We start from the raw sequence: 18,526 nt of genomic DNA, 5'->3' as shown, positions 1-18,526 counted from the left end.
CAGCTGGAATAAAAGAGGCTTTGTTTCATAAAATCATTTTGGTAGTTTCATATGTTTGAAAGAGTTGTGCTGGAAGGAGTTTGAAGCAGACTCAGAAATTGCAGCTCCTTCCACCACATCACATGTGAAGAAGTAATGCAGAGAGAATTCCCTTTGCTGAGCACAAGGCCAGACTTTGTGGAGCACTGAATCACTGCCAGCTCTCAGAATTTCTTGGCAGTTAATGTTCATCCTCACCTTTAAACGCGTACCTGCAAGTGCAGCTCCGGGGACTAATTTCCACCAATTCCTATGGGGACTAGATATTACCCAGAATCAAATAGAAATAATAACCCCCTTGTCTATTTATGTAGGAAGTATTTTAAATACTGATCTTTTTCAGCTTTGCAAGAAGAGTTTGTAAATACTGAAGTGATAGGTTGCTGTCTGTGTGATTGAACCATCTACTAACCCATGTGTCTGTGCATTTAAAATCCCTGAACCAAACTTGTACTTTCTCACAAGAAAGAAACTTTGCACTTGCCTCCATAGGAACATCTGAATAGAAAATCTCACAAATTTCATGCTGATGGTGGTTTGATGCTAGTTTTTAGAAAGCAGTCTAAGACTCTGTTATTGGGGAAATCCCTTAGCACAGAATCATAGAATTATAGAATCACTTAAGTTAAAGAGGACCCTTAAGACCAAGTCCATATGAGTTCAAAAGTGGAAATCAAGTCTGAATTTGTCTGTTTTTCTGGAGTATCATTTTACTTTTTCCGTTATGAGAAGAGATTAATCCGGCATCTGTGGAGGATGATTCACAGTAGTCAGTGAATAAAAAAAAGAATTTTAGGACCCTCTCCACTTCAGCTATGTACTGGTTGAAAGTTTTCAGTCTCCTGGGGTAAGGAGGATACACCCATGACCAGTTTTCAGAAAAGCTGTCATTGTGCAGCCACATGGCTCCTGGCCTCAGAGCCCAGGTTTCTGTGGAAAAAGAATGGAGGTTCACCAAATGGAAAAGTGCTACTGTGCTCCTGAGTCCCACCTCTGACTTGGGTGACTGGAGAACCTGAACTCTGGGTTTCAGGCACGGTGTTGTGTGAGAAATGCATCTCTCTCATTTCCCCAGCTTCTTTAAATTCTCATGCTGCTGCCAAGTCACGTTGTATGAAATATGTTCTTTGGTGCTCAAGTATTCCTTGCAGGATTTTCTTATGTAATAATTTGATTGCCTTATATTTACTTCTGCATTTATAAATGATCCATCTATTTTTAATTTAGGTAATGAGTTCCTTCTACACTGAAACAGCTCATTTTACTCATAGGTACACATTTCAGCAGAAATCTTAAAATATTCATAAGCTTCTCTAGTTGTTTTTTTCCCTAGGCTGTGAATCACTCTCTGATAAAAAGGACCTGACCCTGCTTCTGTTTAAATCAACAGAATAACTTTTAATTCCCCTCGGACAGAGATGAGCTCATGATCATACTGAGGAAAGTTTGTTTTACTTTTTTTCCCCAGGAAAGTATGTTTTCCTATCCTTCTGTAAGATTGAAGTACTTGCCAATATTTAAACTTTATTTAGGCAAAGCTCCCATGAATATGGGTGTCAAGATAAGACCTACTGGCTCTTCTAATAAAGGAGGGGGAAAATCCACAATCAAACAGAGCCCTGACTTCTTTTCTATTAGAGAAAAGCAGTGAGCATTTTTCCTCAGCTCCTCATACCTCAGTGTCCTGGGGTTATCCCTCAGGGCAGTAGGATGGGTGTGGAGAGGCCCAAGCTGCTGCCTCTGAGATTTTGGTTAAGGCTGGCTGCAATCCACGGCATGGGGAAGCTGTGGAGGCTGGTCCCTCTGTGAACAACCCAAGATGGATTTTTGTGTGGGGCAGTACAAAGGTTATTAACCCCCTGAAAAATCTGCCATAATCTTCCTTAGTTAATGCCTTGACTTGTGCTTTTTCCTTAAAACTTTTTTATTTCTCCTCTGTCATATTAGGATTTAAAGAGGAATAACCAATACACTCCAAATTCAGTGCATGAAGCTTTCCTGCCAAATCCCACAAACAAAATTATAAGGTCTGGTGAAATTGTACACTTTTTGGTTATTAGCCCTGTCAAATGAATCATGCTTCTGGGGAATCAAATGTTCATAGAATTTAAGCACTCATAGCTGTAAATGCAGAAAAATATCAGAATAAAAGTTTGCTGTTTAATGAATTTCAGCACATGATTTCTGCAACCTGTCCTGTTACAAAATGTAGGAATAACACAAATGTAGCACGACACAGATAATAGCTATCATAGCCCTTGCCAAGTCATTGTATGAGAAATGAAATTTATAATTAATAGTGACCAGTCTCTTGTGGAACGAGGTCCTGTTTTGGATAGTTTCCAAGTCATCTGCTGTGTCCCTAGGCATACACTGACTGCAGAGTGTCACAAAAATTTCTTGCTTCAGAAGCAGGAAGGACAAAATAATGTAAAAAACAATTTTAAAGCACTTGAGATGCCTAAGCTTTGGACAGATCCATTTTGTAAAATTCACAAAGGAGAAAAAGCACGTATTGAAATATTTTCTTGCAGTTCTTTTAATTGTTGGTTTATTCGTGGGTTTTCTTTTCATCTGCTTTGATGTGTAAAACATAAATAAATATACGACTGAACAAATGTAAACAGTGTAACCAAATTAAAAGAATTGTCAGCAATTACCATTGTATTTATCTTAATTTGCAAATTTAGTACTTGCTCTGAAAAAGACAGAGGCAAATCCTATTTGTACTGCTTTTTAGGAGAGAAAGCCCATTGCAAGGATCCCTTGTACAGCATAGCCTCAGATGGAAGTGAGGGACACAGCCCGACTCTAACCCAATTTTGATCCCTTCTCCAGCAAATAATTGGGGAGTTCTGGAAGTGTTCAGCCCTTTGGTAGGACCTAGTGTCTAATTCTACAGCCACACTGCAATTCAAGCCTGTGACAGCTCTCATTTCTTACAGTACATGTCAGACAGAATATGCTTGCCAAACCTGCCCTAAATTATTGAGGCAAGGGACAGAAGTCCATCATCTGCTACTTTTGCAGAGTTTAAGTGGTACCTTATTTCAGAGCCATCTCTCTGGAGCCAACACTCCTATGCACATCCCTGCTGGAGGCTGCGTGCCCTGCACTGTCTCTGTGCAGACCAGCCAGGTCTGTGTTCCAGGGATAAGCACGGAGCTGCCCACGCTCCTGATGCAATGGCACCACGCCAGTTAATCTGCTAAGGAGATGACATCAAGCTACCAGGGAATCTTTCATGCCTCCCTTCCCCGTGCTGCCTGATACACACAGGAACAGAATTTAGTGGTCGTCCTGGCTATCAGCCTGCTGAAATCAGTACAGGTTACGGCCATTGTGAGCAGCATCAGTTTGCTCCAGTAGGGAAAGTTCCAGTCCAGCCCCAAAATTTTCAAAGCTTTTAAAGCAAAAGAAAGAAACCTCAAAACCCCCTACAAATGAAGAAGTAAAACAATAAAAAACCCTCCTAAGACATTAAACAGGCAACCGAAGTATTTTTTCCAAGTACTGGATGTGCAACAGCTTTGAAGGGGGACATGCAATAAATTGTAGGATTTAATTTCTTACTCGTATTCCCATTATGGAACAGAAACTGATTTGGATTTTGTGTGGGGGTTTTTTCAAGCTTGACTCTGACCAGTAAATTTCTTTCTGCTACAAAATGTCCTCTGATGTTTCCTATTGTCATAAGTAGCCTTACATGGTCTGTTCTTGAGTCTGCTATGTTTTAAAATTCTTTAAAAAGAATGACCCTCTTTCTCCACTGCTAAATTCATTAAACCTGAGGGACTTAATCTCTGTAGGAAATACTGGTTTCAAAGAAATTTAAAGTTTTGGAATTTAATTTACTTTTTGTTTGTCTTCTCTCTGATATCATTCTGATATCTTCTCATTGGAAAATTAGTGTCAGGAGACCTTGATGATGTAGTATGTATTTCCATTAATTTATTCTTGCCAGATAAATTATTGCCAGAACTTCTCAGTCACTGTCTTTATTAACTCAGTTAAATTTCTCCTTTGAGTCATTGTCCAGTAGTTTGTCCAGCTCACTGATCTGCTGGCAGACTGAAGTAACCAGTGTCAGGAAGAGCACTCTAGCAGGGAAGATGATGAAATCATAACATTTTTGGAATTACACTTTTTATTTTCATTGAGAAACAGTTTTATGAAAACCAGTCACTGTGGATCACATTTGCCTCAGAACACAAAGGACAAAACAACTCTGTTTAGTAAAATAATTTGTTTGGGTCTGACTAGTTGGTTTTAAATACAGTTTTTCTTTGAACACAAAGTTTCTATTCACAAGAACAACCACAGCCTGCGCTGTTATTGAGGGGTGGTGCAGCATCCAGCAGGACCCATTGAGAGGCTTAATGTTATCTTCTTATTTGTATTTACTACACAGATAAAAGCTTCCTCCCTATCTAAATCTTCTCCCACCATGTTCTCACAAGTCTGCATAATGAGATTAATAACTAAAGCTTCAAAAGGTAACCCGATCAACAAGACTTTGTATTCCTCAGCTTTTGGTTGTGGTGAAGCAACCCGATGGTGAACTATGGTGAACTGCAAGCTCCTGGTGCTCCCAGACACTACAAAGCACCTTAAATTACAAATTTATTTTCCAAAAAGTGATGCTAGAAAAATGACACAACCAAGTTATATTTTTATATTGTTCTAATTTGTTCCAGACAAAACATATCAAATTTACAAGTGGAAAGGAAAGCTATCTCCCTTTTCAGTCCTAATGCATTAACTTGCCAATACTTGGCTCTATCAACTTGCTAAGAAGCTGAATGTCATTTTGGATTCTTTCTCTTGTTTTTCCAGTGTGTTGCAACGAGCAGGCCAGCTCCACCACCAGAAACACTTGGCAATCAGATTGTCTTCAGTAGCTTTGCGCACATACAATGGATTCTGACAATGTACAAGACAAATAACAGAAACCATTTCACTTCCTCTGGTCTGTGCAGAGCTAGCAGGAGTCAAAACAAACTGCCAAGCCTCCAGGCAAACAAATAACACGAACACACATGGAGGCTGCAGCAACAATGGCCAAATTTTGCAGGATCCTATAGGAAGCTGCCCTGCCTTTGAAAGCAATGGGGAGCTCTGCCTGAGGCACAGGCAGTCTCCCTCTCACCCCCTTGCAGCTCCTCAAATTGCACTGCTCAATGTCTGGTCCACTCAGCAAGGTTGGAGCAGACTTTTCCTGGAGAACTGGCCCAAATTATACATCCATCCTGGCACCCATTCAGCCTGCAGTCTTTCTTCCCTGTTTGCCAAAAAGCATGCTAGTAATTCAGATACACAGTTGGGTCTGGGATATGAATAGTTGGCCACTGGGAACAGTATGAAAACTTTATTGTTATCCATAGCCCATCATAAACCAAAAATGATTCGCCACATGTAACTGAGCTGGTTTTGGATTTTAAATCCTAAGACTTCAAGCCTTCCAATCTACTTCAATTACTTTATTTTTTTTCCTTTCCATTGCTCTGGGAGAGAAAGGGGAAAAAAACTTCACTTCAACACAGTAAAAATATCCAGAGGTTATCAAGAGGCAGTTCAGGGATTGTTTGTTGTTTGTCAGGCAAATTTATGCAGTCCTTAAGTATACAGCTGGCACACCACTGAAAATGGGTCATTTCTGTACGTCTTTTGGGACAAGGAGTTTAGCAGGTTAGTCAGATGGAGAGTTATGCAAACATGGTTTAAAAAGCCATGCTTTTGTAGATGGTTTCAAAAAACAGATTCAGAATTTGCAGTTCATCAAAAACTGGCCAGAGAGAGATGGAGAAATAACATAGCTAAAAACCAAAACATTGGAAGATAGATGGGATTTTCTTCAACAGTGTGATGAAGAACTGACAGTGAGAGTGGAATCTTCGTGGATTCTGCTGTATTATGCTCTCAAAGCCATTAAAAGAACTGTTGAAAAATTAACCACCATACAGGAGTTCAAGAAATCTCTCAACCGTGTGTTTATTTTCCCGTCATGACACAGCCTTATGCATGCAAGAGAAAGACGCAATCTACCATTCGTTTAAAATAGCAGAGTCCCAAGAAACCCTCGCTCTTATATAATCTAAAACCAGCAATATTAAAAATCTATCTACCCATTTCTCTAAGTGGACTTCTTACAGCATATTTGTGTGTCTTACAAGCCTGCAGAAGAAGAAGAGGCTGCTCCTCTCCTAACTGTCAAAGCTGTGGGCAGGTTTAGGGATAATGCCATTGCTGCAGTGGGCGGATACGGCAACATGGAAATCAGCTGAGCTTTGTCATTCTGAGTTTGTCTCATTCCAGGCAGGAACCTCACTGGTTTTCTCCACCTCACCTTCTTATGGTCTCTCACAGCCTTCAGTGCATGCCAGAGCATCCTTCAGCTGTTCCAAGTCCTTATTCTCTTGGCCTGTTGGCAGCTGGCGATTGCTAGCTCTGTTAGACACAAACCATTGCTTTTGGTGGAAGAAGGAATAGCTCTTCCAGTCCATCAGAAAATTACAATGGAAACCTGTGTGGACAAGGTTGGGCGCTGCCCACCCACTCTGCTTTCAGTCACTGGCAGCATTTCCTCTGTTCCTCCCTATTTTCCTCTGTTCCTAATTCAGCCATATGTTTGTGTTTTGTACATGTAAGTGAAGCTAGCAGGAGGCTTGCTGCTAACTTCAGTGGGGTTGGAATTTAACCCCCTATCTACATTTCTGCTTGTAATATTAAATGAAGGAACTGGAATTTCAGCAGCACTTTTACAGACAGAGAGATGCACACTTGGGTTAAGATCACTCGGGTGAAATTCAAGCCTGTTGCAGTCAATGTGGGAGCTATTTTTTTCACTACGCCTCTGTTTAGCCCACGCTTGAGAAGAAAACACACACAGACACCAAAGAATTATTTATTTAGAATAAACATCAGTTGAGGCAATTGAATGTAAATTGTTCATATCCTTAGTCACAATTATAAAAGCTGCCTGCAAAAGGGCATAGCATAGAGATAATACTATTCCTTTGGTCTTTTTCTCTTTTTCTGTAGCTATCTTCTCAGTAAAAATCTTAATGACTTGGAAATGCAGCAACAGTATATTGTAGTACTAATTTGAGTATGGAGGAAAAGTATTTGTTGTCAGTATTAACCTTTGTTTATTACTGTGAAAAAGCCACAGTAGCATGTCATGCAGATCTAATTTGAGAATTATGTGTTGAAATTATTACATAATTCTTTTGTTTCCACCCTGTTTAGATGTTCTAGAACTGTTTCTGCATATTTTGTTTTAAAGTGTTTATAAGATTGTTTACAAGGCTTTGTTTGTTTATTGTCTAGTAAGGTAATAGGTGCCAGATCTGACTTTACCTTGGTTCCTCACCATTATGTAGTATTTATAAGTAGGATTAACTTCCAAAAATTCAAATTTTTTCAACTGCCTTTGCTGTGCAAATAATGTGGTGCATTTGGTTGCTCTTTTAATTCACTTATTTATCTGCATATTAGATTCTAGCACCAAACTGAAAATGCACCTAAATTTATTAAATTGGCAGTATTTATTGGGTTTTCTAAGTTGTTTTTACATGGTTTCCCTTTCTTTCTCAGGGAAAACAAGAAACAGTGGATGAAAAGCCTGTGGATGGACACAGGCAGTCCTAGTAATGTCATTGCAGTCCCTTGGTGACACTGCCCTTCCCTGTGGTGCCATTTGGGAACTCAAGAGAACTACAGGTACCTCCTACTGTAAACTGGGCAGGGAGTGATGCAGGTTTGAAGGCTTATCTTTCAAGGAAATCTTTCCAGCACACACATGGGAGGATGCTGAACAGTAGATACACAGCTTTGCTTTGACCTGCTGGAAGAGGACCAATATTCTGCTCCACAGTAAATTTCCTACAGCATCCATTAATTTCTATTTCTTGAACATTAAGTCCCTCTCAATACAGAGCTCCACCTGTAAACTATGTAAACTGCTCTGGGAAGAAGATGGAACACATTCACTTCTCATGAAAAACACAAATATTTATAGATGTGTACAGGTATATATTTAGAATATTTTAGAGAGTTTCACCTGCTTTTTCAAAGTAGTATAAATATATATACATGTATATAAAGACTTAGTTCTAATACTCAGCTCTGAGTAAGGAAACAAACTGGTCTAAGAAGCCAAACAGCCTCTGCAACCGAGTTTAAGACTCTTCAGTTTTTTTTACTGGAAAGCTTCAGGTGGGTGCTTGTGATTACACAGCAGTCCGTGCACTGTAGCAGTTCCTATAAGAAGAAGTGGTTTCACCAGTTTTGCAACCTTAATAAAAAAGTCATTCTATCACAGAGAAAAAAATTTGCTATTTTAAAAAAGCGTGGCATGATTCATCTGTGTTTAAGTCACTTTTAAGAATAAACAAAATTTGTGCTTTTAGAGCACCAGTCTCTGCCAGTCCACTGCTGGAAATATATAGCAAACTGCTGTGCTTCACCTTCCCTGAACAGCAAACACTGGGGCCCGTGGAACCAGTATGAACTGATTTTACATAAAGGTTTAACTCACCCATGACATAGGAGACAAAATAACTCTCCTGCATGTTTGCAGAGCCTGCTGAATCATAAAAAATGCAGGCAGTCTGGAAAATACGCCATAACACGAGTTCAGAAATAATTTATATTTCCCTTCTGATTATATGCTGAATATTGGCAGGCCAGTCAAGGAGGACTGTTTATAATATACAGTAGTTGCAAAAAGCTATTTCTTATTTACAGGAAATGAAAAAAAGCGAAGTTAATAAGATGGTTAGAAAGGTAAGATGGTAAAGAAACCTTACACTTCTAGACATAAATAGTCAAATAATTTATGCATATGATTGACATTTCAGTCAAAATTCTGAGTTTGGGATGGTTTATTATGGTTAGGCAGTCAGAATTTCACTGTGCAGCGTCACCAATTTGTTCTTTTCTCCTACTCGCAAAGGGATGCTCTTATCGAGTGACTTTCCTGTGGAAGAGGGATGACCAGGCTTTTAGTTTTTAACACTTGTTAAGTAACCTGACATGTTTTTCCTTTGTTTGTTTGCTTGTGTGGCTCTCATTTCCAAGACATATCCTGTGGATTGTTCAAGTGCAATTCAAAAGTGAGAACTATGTATATCTGCACAGTGTCTCACTGCATGCTGTCTGCCTGAAATGAAATGATTAAATGAAATTACTGACTCTTATACTAATTGAGTCCATCCACGACTGTACCAGGGTTCACATTGTACCAGGGTTCACATTATCCCTCTTAAAAGCTCCAAAACTTAACTCTATTTTGGAGGGAAAAGGTGGAGTTTTTGCCACATTCCCGATGTCTATCCTAGTAGAGCACTGGTTTTGGCACAGACAAAAAGTTCTACCTGTGAAGTGTTAATTTTTCTTGTTGGACCAATGTCAGCCTTCCTATCCTAGAATATGAACAGTTCAAGAATTTTTTTTCTGGGACAACTGAGCTAATTAAATTTATAGTTTCACAGTGTCTCTGACCCTAAGATAATTTGCTTGTGCCCTTTTGCCCCCTTATTAGGTTACTTTGTCATAGATTTTATTTGGTTCCAGGAGACATCAGGGGCCAGTGAGAAATGGCTGTTCTGCAAAGGCAGGGGAGCCTTGACTTTATTCTGGTTGCAGCTTCAGTTGAGGAAAGAAGAACATAAGGCATTTCCCTCTCTACAGCAGAAAACCCAGTGATTTGCATAGACTCTGATCTCATCTGAATGTGGTTTTAGCATGGCTGCTTAAGATATTAATAGACTACTTTTAACTTGGACCTCCCTAAATATCCTCACAGTGGTATTGTTACTGTAACAGAGCACACTCCTACATGATCCTCTTTGGTTAGCCTTAAAAATACTTTAAAACCAGAAAGGAAGAATGGAGTCTTTGTCTATGAATGCTAAAATCTATCTTCATCCATGAGAAGCTGTCGATGATTGCCATGGAAACATTTACTAATTGTCCATGGAGCCTGTAAAATAGTAACAAAAAAGGTAAGATTTGTCAAGAAATAACACTTTGTGAGATTTGACCTGAACCAGAAAATTCTGAAAAGCCACAAAGGCATGGTGTGGTATAGCAAGGCCTTTTCTTCTTTTAATCCTCTCTTGCACACAGACCACCTTGGTGTCCTACCTAAAGAGACCACATTCCCATTGAATGGGAGTAGTGTCACCAAGTCCCTTGATGTCTGTTTACATCTTTCAAAATACAGGGACTGCTGGACTGTGACTGCAGTCAGAAGGCAGGACAGCCATCCACTCTGAATCATAGTTTGAAAGATTTGATAGGTCACATTTCTCACTTTTTTTTTATGCAATTCTCTTCCACTCTGTAAAAATGCCATTTTCCAGGTCTAAGTGTATGCTTCTGGGCGAGGTGTGATGCAAACCCAGTCATAGCTCTCACCCTGGGGACTTTGCAAGGTAATTTAAAATCTCACAGCATATCAGTGCAGGAGGATATCAGTGCTCTCCAAGGAGGAGAGGCAGGACAAAAGAATACACTCATGTATAACTAGGTTGGTCAAAAGTACATCTCAAGAAGCCTCAATAGTTGGTAGTTGACTTTTGGTTTTGGGGTTTTTTTTAAATAATCTTGAAGTGCTACTGCTAAAATCTATTATTTGCCGTCAGTTCTCCATTGGCCAACCCAAGAGGCATCTGGGCTCTTAACAAAACACACTAAGGCTCTCTGGATCTTTAAAGTGTTAATCATCAGGTAGCAAAGGAATTATCTGTTCTAGGAAGTATTTTTGTGGCTGCAATGGTCTTGAAAAAGTTATGAATGGCAGCAACAATTTTGTTCATCACCAATTCAGACTGCCAGCTATCAGTTGTTATTGACCTAACCTGCTGTGTACTACTAGATTTAAACAATTCTTTACTCATTACATGGGTCATTTAACACAGGCAGAAAATAGAATCTAACACAAAGAGGGGCTGTGCTTTGCCTCTGTATTCCCATTGCAGAGGACTCTGTTCCCTACTGGGTCCCAGTGTGAATGAACAAACAATGTCTTCTCTTAAGGGGAACAGATTCCTTACCCACTAGAAAAACGGTGGAGCTTAGAATTAGTTTCTGCTGAAAGGCTTTCCTCCTTACTGTTCCTACAGGGTTTTATAAGAAGAAGTATACCTATATATAATTTGCTTAAAAGGGGATGCCATATGGACTTCTGCCATGTGGCCACTCAGAACATGTATGACAGCATATTACTACAGAAGAATTCTTAAATAAAATTGCCATTTCAACCACCACATGACTAATATTGATTTTAAACCAATGAGGCCCCCTAACAGAACGATAGCAATGGAAATTTTCAGTGTGCTTTGGACCAGAAAGAAGTAATGAAATTGCTTTATATGTTCCTACTGGAAACATCACAAACCCACGTTTCTTTACTATCTGAAGTCCGTATTTTGACACATGAATGGCCATGCTTTACTGCAGGTGCAAAAAACCAGATCACTTAGGGGTCTAGTGAGTCTCTTAATATTGCCTATTGCAGATTTCACTGGGGATCCCATGAAGAGAGAGAGGTAACTGGAAGGGTGAGAGGGAGGCTTGTTAGGCTGAAGACAGAAGCAATGGCCAAGGCAGAGCTGTGTGAGGACAGGAGCTGTCCAGGCAGCCCATGTTTACTGAGAGCCACTGCACAGCTGAGGGCTTTTCCCTTTCCAAATTTTTTCCAACTCTTAAGCCTATGTTCTTTCAGTAACAGTACCAGAAAAGTCCATTAAGTGACCTGCGTGAAATTTGTCTGCTCCTTTATTTCTTGTTTGTGGATAAACCTTTTCATATAATGAATTGGCTGAGGCAGAAAGTTCATGGCAGGAACTTTGTTCCAGGTGAACTTTATTAGATATTTCCCTCACAGGACCACTGATGGCTTAGGGATAACTAGTTTAGTCCTAGCTCCAGCATACACTGTGTGGTGATCTCACCTGGGACTGGTCAGCACATGACCTTAGCAGGCTCGAGTGCATCTTTTTCCATATAAACACTGATTTAATTTTTCTGCCAGTGTAGAAAAGGGCACTTGGCCTTGTTGATGCATAATTTTTTCTGTCATGCATAATTTTTCTATTATTTTTTGTTACTTTAACCTTTCAGAGTGTGTATCAACATATTCTAAAAACAATCATCAGAGGAAAACTAAATAGCAAAAAAATACTGATATAAACCGTGCACATTTCACAGAAGCATTTGATATTCTCTGTTCTGATATATTTTGTTGCATCTTGATGAAATGTTTTATATCAAGGAAAGAAATTAATATCAACACAGATTTATATCCAGGTGCATCATGCACAGATAAAGAATAAATGAAACGAGATAAAATATTCTGCTTGATGATTAACATTGGACAAGGTTGTATTGAACAAAGAGATGGCAGGGGTTTTTTATATGAATGCACATCAACAAAAAATGACAGTGCAAAGTATTAAGTGTTCTGGGGTTGCTACTGATTCACTATCAAAAAGGTTTAGGCGGACAGACTACTAGACATTAAATGGCTCAAGAGCAATATGCTGAAATTCTGTTCAACTAGAGACTTGGATCTTCTGTATCCACTCAGACACGTAAAACCATCTGGAAAGGTGAGCTTAAAAAATACTGGGCATGACAGTAAACATAGGGTTAACAGAAATAATATGCAAAAAAAAATTCCAACAAGAAACCTAAAATTCAAGCATTGCTTCAGAATTCAAAAGAGTGCAAGAGATGAGTCAGTCTCAATACCTTGGCAATAATATGCAAGCCAGCGGGGATATCCAGAATGAAATCATGTCACAAATTGGCAAGGCAGCAGCTGCATTTATCTGCTTAAAGAAGATTCAGTCCTTGAAAATCTACAACTTAAAGAACAAGCTGAATATTCAATTCATGTTATTTTCAACTGAACAGATGGATGGGAAAGCTGGAAATCTACCAGAAGTATAGGCAGTCATCTAAGAAGTCTGATAAAACACTCAGAGAACATAAACTTAGAAAAATAGTAATTTTTTTAATAGGTGGCTTTCTAATAAATTTTCCAAAATATAACAGTATGTGTTATCAGATATTAACAACAACAACAACAAGATAGCTGTATCTGTGATACATGTTGGTAATAAACATGCAGAATGCACAGGGTAAAAGTACATAGAGAAGTGTAAGCAAAATAGAGAGCTAAAGGGACACTTCTGCTGAGCACTCTGAAGGACTCCCCTTCATGAAGGTCATAAAAGGTGCTGTGTATGGAGCCCACCTGGCTGCTGCTGCTCTGGCCAACCTCCCCTTGCCCCCCTCCCACAGCAAGGGCTCCCAGAGCAGCAGGAGCCCTGGGTGGCTGCTTCCAAACTGAGCAACAACCACCATCTCAGACAGTGAGTATCTGCCTTTCACATGGGCTTCTACGAAATTCAAGTCATGAAAGCTGAGGGTGTTTGTGAGCTCCTCTGAGTTTGTACGACGCAGAAAAGCAGGTGCTCCTGTGTGCAGGATGGAAGGGTGAAAGCACTGCAATGGCTCAAATAAACAATGCCTGCATGCATCAAGCAGCTGCTTCATCTGGTTGCACTCTCTGCTCAGGGGTTTTTCCAGTAGATTCACCCTACTCTAAATTTTAAAGGCAAAATCTGCAGGAGAAGATATCCCTTTTTTGTAGGCAAGTACAGAAAGATAATTCTAGTAATTTTTGTGTACTTTAAATTTAAAAAATCATCATTATGGAAAATAGTGTGACAGTCTAGTAGGAAGCATGAATAGCAAAATTGTAGACCCTTCTCCAGACACAATTTTTCATTACACTGGGCCTTGCCTGCTCTAACATGCTTCCCAGTTCTTCCCAGCTCCAGTCAGTTGTGTGTTCCTACCTGGTCCTTCAGCAAAGAGCAATATAAAACCTCATCAATAGTAAAATCGTGTATAGTTCAGATCCATTCTTTTGCTGTTGGAAGGAACTATAGACACTCCATAAAAACCCAGGAACTTAAAATGTACCTCAGGAAAGGTCTTGAAAACATTCTTCTTTCCTGATGGTCACTGTCCCTCCCTGTGCTCCTGTCTACAGCACCCCTTTTAAGCATCCAGCTTGCTTCCCTTGACCTGCTATGTTAAGGTGAAGTTTGTCCTTACTTGACTTCACCTTGCTCCTTTGCCATTGATTTTTTGACTTTATTGTCGTCACTCCCCTCACCTTCTCTCATTAACAAAGCATGGAACAGCGTCTTCTGTTGGCTTACTACAATCCTAGACTACAGACACCCTTCTATACAGAGCAACTGGACTTACAGGACGCCTTACGTATCCTTGCTAGCTGAAAATCTCTACATTTGTATAAAAATGAATAAAGATAATTCAGTTCATCAGCCCTAGATATTTTAAAGTACATTGATTTTTTCTCTCTAGAGTAAGATTGGCCCTTCTTCAGGTCTCTAGAATACATTGAAACTCTTCTAGACATCTAATCATTACAGTGGGTCCTGAATTTGATAGATCCACAAACATGATAAAGGTAGACCCTGCAGCAGTGGACCAAGACTCAGGACCAAATTCATGTTTGTTTAAATACATAGCATATTTCACCTGGATTATGAGGACTTATGCTTTTTTTTTTTTAGTAAAAAGTACACTTCTCCTTTACTGAAGACTTGAAAATACTGAACTGTGTATACAAGTTACATTTTAATGTATTTCAATATGCTGAACTTAAACAGTTATTTTATTACTTGAAAAGAAAATCCCAACTGGCTTTGTAGGATTGTAATTCACTGGCTACATCTTCTACATATAAGCTGAGCAGAAACGTGACGCAGAAAGCACTGATACACAATCAGCACGTGCTATCCCATTTTCAGAGCAGAATCACATTATAGAGTAACTGTGTTCTAGAAGCTTAAACGCTAACTGGGATGGAGCTTTAATCCTTTTACTGCCTTTGAACCACTCTCCCGTCTCAGCTGTGATATTATGAGGCTGTCTAGTCAAATTATTGTATCCCCTAGTAGGAGTCATGTAGGTGCTTCTTATTTCTACATTTATAATGCAGGCAGCACCATGACGCCTAAACTACGTCCTTGTGTCTTTTTATTTCCTTTTGTACTTTATCACATGTAAAAATTGTCCGTAGAGACGTGAAAAGCAGAAAGAAGCAAGACATTGAAAACGTGTCAGCGAAACGGATGTCTATTTTAGCGGCTCCGTTAGGTCAGCCTCCGCACCTGGCCACTGGTGAACAGTGGTGGGAAGGAAAAAAACAATAAAATAAAATAAAATAAAATAAAATAAAATAAAATAAAATAAAATAAAATAAAATAAAATAAAATAAAATAAAATAAAATAAAATAAAATACCACAGCAAATAAACTTCTTTGCAATCTGTAAAGAAGTCCACGGCGTGTTTGCAAAGCCACCTCCAAGGGGCCCGGGCGCAGGGGCCGCTCTTACGCAACCCGCTGCTGCCCTGCTGGGCGGCTCTGCGGAGCGCGGCTCGGCGCCGAGCGGGGACAGCCCCGAGCGCTGCCGCGGCGCTCCGCTGCTAACCAGGGCAGCGCCCGCACCGCTCCAGCCCGCCGGAATTAACTCAGTTCGTTGGCCGGCAGTTCTGGCCGTGCAGAAAAGGCGCATTCCAGCGGAAAGCTGCCGCGGCAAGGGGCGCTGGGGCCTCCCTCCGCCGAGCCACAGGGACACTGCAGGTCCCGTCCCCGGCAGAAGCGCTCAGGAGAGGCGTGAGGAGCTCCGGGACCCTGCGCTGTACCCGGCGCCCCGCGCCATCCCGGCGCGCAGCCCCGCAGCGCTCCCCGCCCGCCGCGCCGCTCGGCCCCGGCGCTGCCCGCCCCGCTCCGCTCCGCTCCGCTCCTCTGCCGGCCGCCTCCCTCCGCAGGGAGAGCCGCCCGTCCGCCCGTCCGCCCGGCCGCCCGGCCCCCCCCGCGGGGTCACCCGGGGACAGCGCCCGCCTCCCGCCGCAGGAAGCGCCGCAGCCGCCCCGGCGCCTCCCGCTCGGCGCTCGCCTGTGGCAGGTGAGACTCGCCGCGTCCCTCCCCGCTCCCCGGGGCCGCCCCGCACGCTCTCCCCGCCGGCCGAGGGGACGGGGCCGGGGAACTACCCCGGGCCGGCGTGTGGGGCGGGAAGCCCGAGCGGGGTTCCGCGGGCGGGCCGGGCCGGGCCGGGCGGGGGTCCGGGCCCGCTCCGCTGCCGGCGCTGGGCCGGGGCGGCCGCGCACGGCGGGGATGGAGCCGCGCCGCCGGCCGCCCCCGCAGCCCGGCCCGGCCTGCCGCCCCGGCGGGGAGGCCGCGGTGTGCCGCCGCCCGGGGAGCGCCGCTCCCTCCCTTCCCAGACCTGCCGGGGCTCCCCTGCCGGCCCCGGGCTCCCCGAGCCGGAGGGGATCGGGCTAGAGCTTCACTCAGCGGCTGAGTGTCCCCCGGCCCCGCGTTTTGTCAGACCTATTTACTGGCTACACGGGAAGAAAATAGGCTCCAGGAAGGGCTACGTCGTGTTTGCTGCTTCTGCAGAGTTCATTCCACCCCTGGGAACTGCTCCGTAGGGAATTCGGGCGCTTTCCCGGCGCGGCGCGTGTGGGAGCGCTGAGCTCAGCTGGGATGGCAGCATGGGAGATGGCTGGGAAACCCTGGGGAGCTCGGGTCACAGATGGCAGCGGCCGTGTGTTATCATTCCAGACTGCACTCTGTGACCAGCTGACAAATTGAAACAAGCTGTAAGAACCTCTCTGCGAATGTAGTAAGGCTGTTTGCTAATCGTGCTTGTGACTGCAAAGGATCACTTTTTTAATGAGTGCTACCGGCCTCCTACTCGAGTGAAGTCAATGTCCCACATGCAGAAAAACAGAGTTGCATAGGTTTCTCTGTATGATGCTTCTGCGGGAGTGATGTAAACAAACTAACACAGAATATTATGTGGAAAAAGGAATATGGAGTAACGTAAGCCCTGCAGCAACAGGTGGCAGAGCTGAGGAGAAGAACAGAGTGCATGTCCTGGCTGTCTGTCTTGCATGTCTGTCATAGCACCAATCTCCGTCCATTAGGGGCAGGGCTTTGTGTCACCAAAACAGTGGCAAACACGGGGCGAGGTGAGCGCTGCCGCCGAGGAGCTGGCTCTGCTGGGTCCCGCAGCAGGGAGCACTTGTGCCCTGGGGCACTCAGGAGGCGGTGAAAAGCGGAAGGAGCCTCAACAAAAAGCAAGTACTTGCAGCACATATCCGATAATCAAATCACAGTTCTTTCCCACGTTAAAGATTTTTCTTCTCCCCCAGAAAGCATACCTGAAACAAAATACTTCAGGATGCTGAGGCACTAAACCAGTGGCAAAGGAAAACAGAGAGATACTGTGTATCGTTAAAAAAAGTTCACAGAGTCAATCCATACAGGCAAAGTTGCCAAAATGCTTGCTTGAGACTTTAAAGTAAGACTTGCTTGAGAATTTAAAGCACAACAGCATGCTTGGCTACAAAAGCTTAAGGTCTTGGCCTTTCTCATTGAATCAATAATCATAAACTGAAAATAGATAGATTTAATATAAATTTATACTGATCAGTTGAGATAAAACTTGAACAGAATAAATGAGAAGGCATTGTTAGGAAAAAAAGCTTGGGAAATGGTATCAGGATTTATTAGGGAAATGAAGAAAGACATATTGTCTCAGATTTAAAAAGGAAATCTCTTTAAAAATGAGGCCTAGCAGAAAGAAAGAAAGGGAACCTGCTAATGCAAAAATACTTTGTTTTCATGGTAAAAGCAGCAGGGAAAATGTTTTGAGAAAAAAAGGGCCAGGAAAAAAATGTCTTTGATAATGATGGAAACATCCTATTAAAAGAAATTGAAGTTCTCCAGGTAACATAAACATTTTAAAAAGTAATATTGGAGTAAGTTGACTAGCTTAAGAGAAACAAACAAAAAGGACATGGGGGTAGTATTACTCAGAAGGAAGCTGAAATGCAGGAGATAAATTGCATTAATTTTCATCACACAAATTGTCACAATCTGGAGATCAGCTCAAGTAAGACACAGAAAGAGAGGTAGCTTGCAGAAAAATTGTGGAATAGGATTAGGAACAGAGAGTGGGAACCAGAGCATAAGTAGATAGCTGAAATGCTACAAGTGTTTCTGGAGACTTTTATATAGGAAGGAAGGATGCCACACTGCTGTCCTAGGGAATTGTGAGCTCCTTTTGCTATGTGGATGGCAGATAAGGCTAAAACCCCAGATCCTGAGACTTTACCATTTTATCTTATTGGCACATGAAGATACTTCAGAGAAACCTGAGACATTCTTAAATGTACTATGGTCTGCACTTCCAGAAGAAGGACTAAGCAGGAAAACAGCTGATATAGGATGATGTATCTGCCATGGCAGGGGATGTCAGAAGCAAGGCCAAGAAAATTGAGGAGGGAGACCCAAAAGTCCCTTATGGGACATTGAAAACCAAAGGGACTTACAGAAAATACAGATTTTATATACACCTGAAAAAAAGA

At 42.0% G+C, this 18,526-nt stretch overlaps 1 protein-coding gene across 1 annotated transcript in view; it reads left to right on the top strand.

Moving 5' to 3' along the window:
* The first annotated feature begins 16,003 nt into the window (after window positions 1–16,003).
* The window catches only part of THRB (thyroid hormone receptor beta), a 169,084-nt gene continuing 166,561 nt past the window's right edge, over window positions 16,004–18,526 (top strand). The window contains exon 1 of the mRNA XM_058021050.1: window positions 16,004–16,058. The gene's annotated coding sequence lies outside the window, so the exon portion shown is untranslated. The remainder of the gene's footprint in view (window positions 16,059–18,526) is intronic.

This window comes from Melospiza georgiana, chromosome 1 (assembly GCF_028018845.1).
Source record: "Melospiza georgiana isolate bMelGeo1 chromosome 1, bMelGeo1.pri, whole genome shotgun sequence".
Classification (NCBI taxonomy): domain Eukaryota; kingdom Metazoa; phylum Chordata; class Aves; order Passeriformes; family Passerellidae; genus Melospiza; species Melospiza georgiana.
Note: the sequence above shows the minus strand (reverse complement) of the source record. Positions and strands in the feature narration are given on the sequence as shown.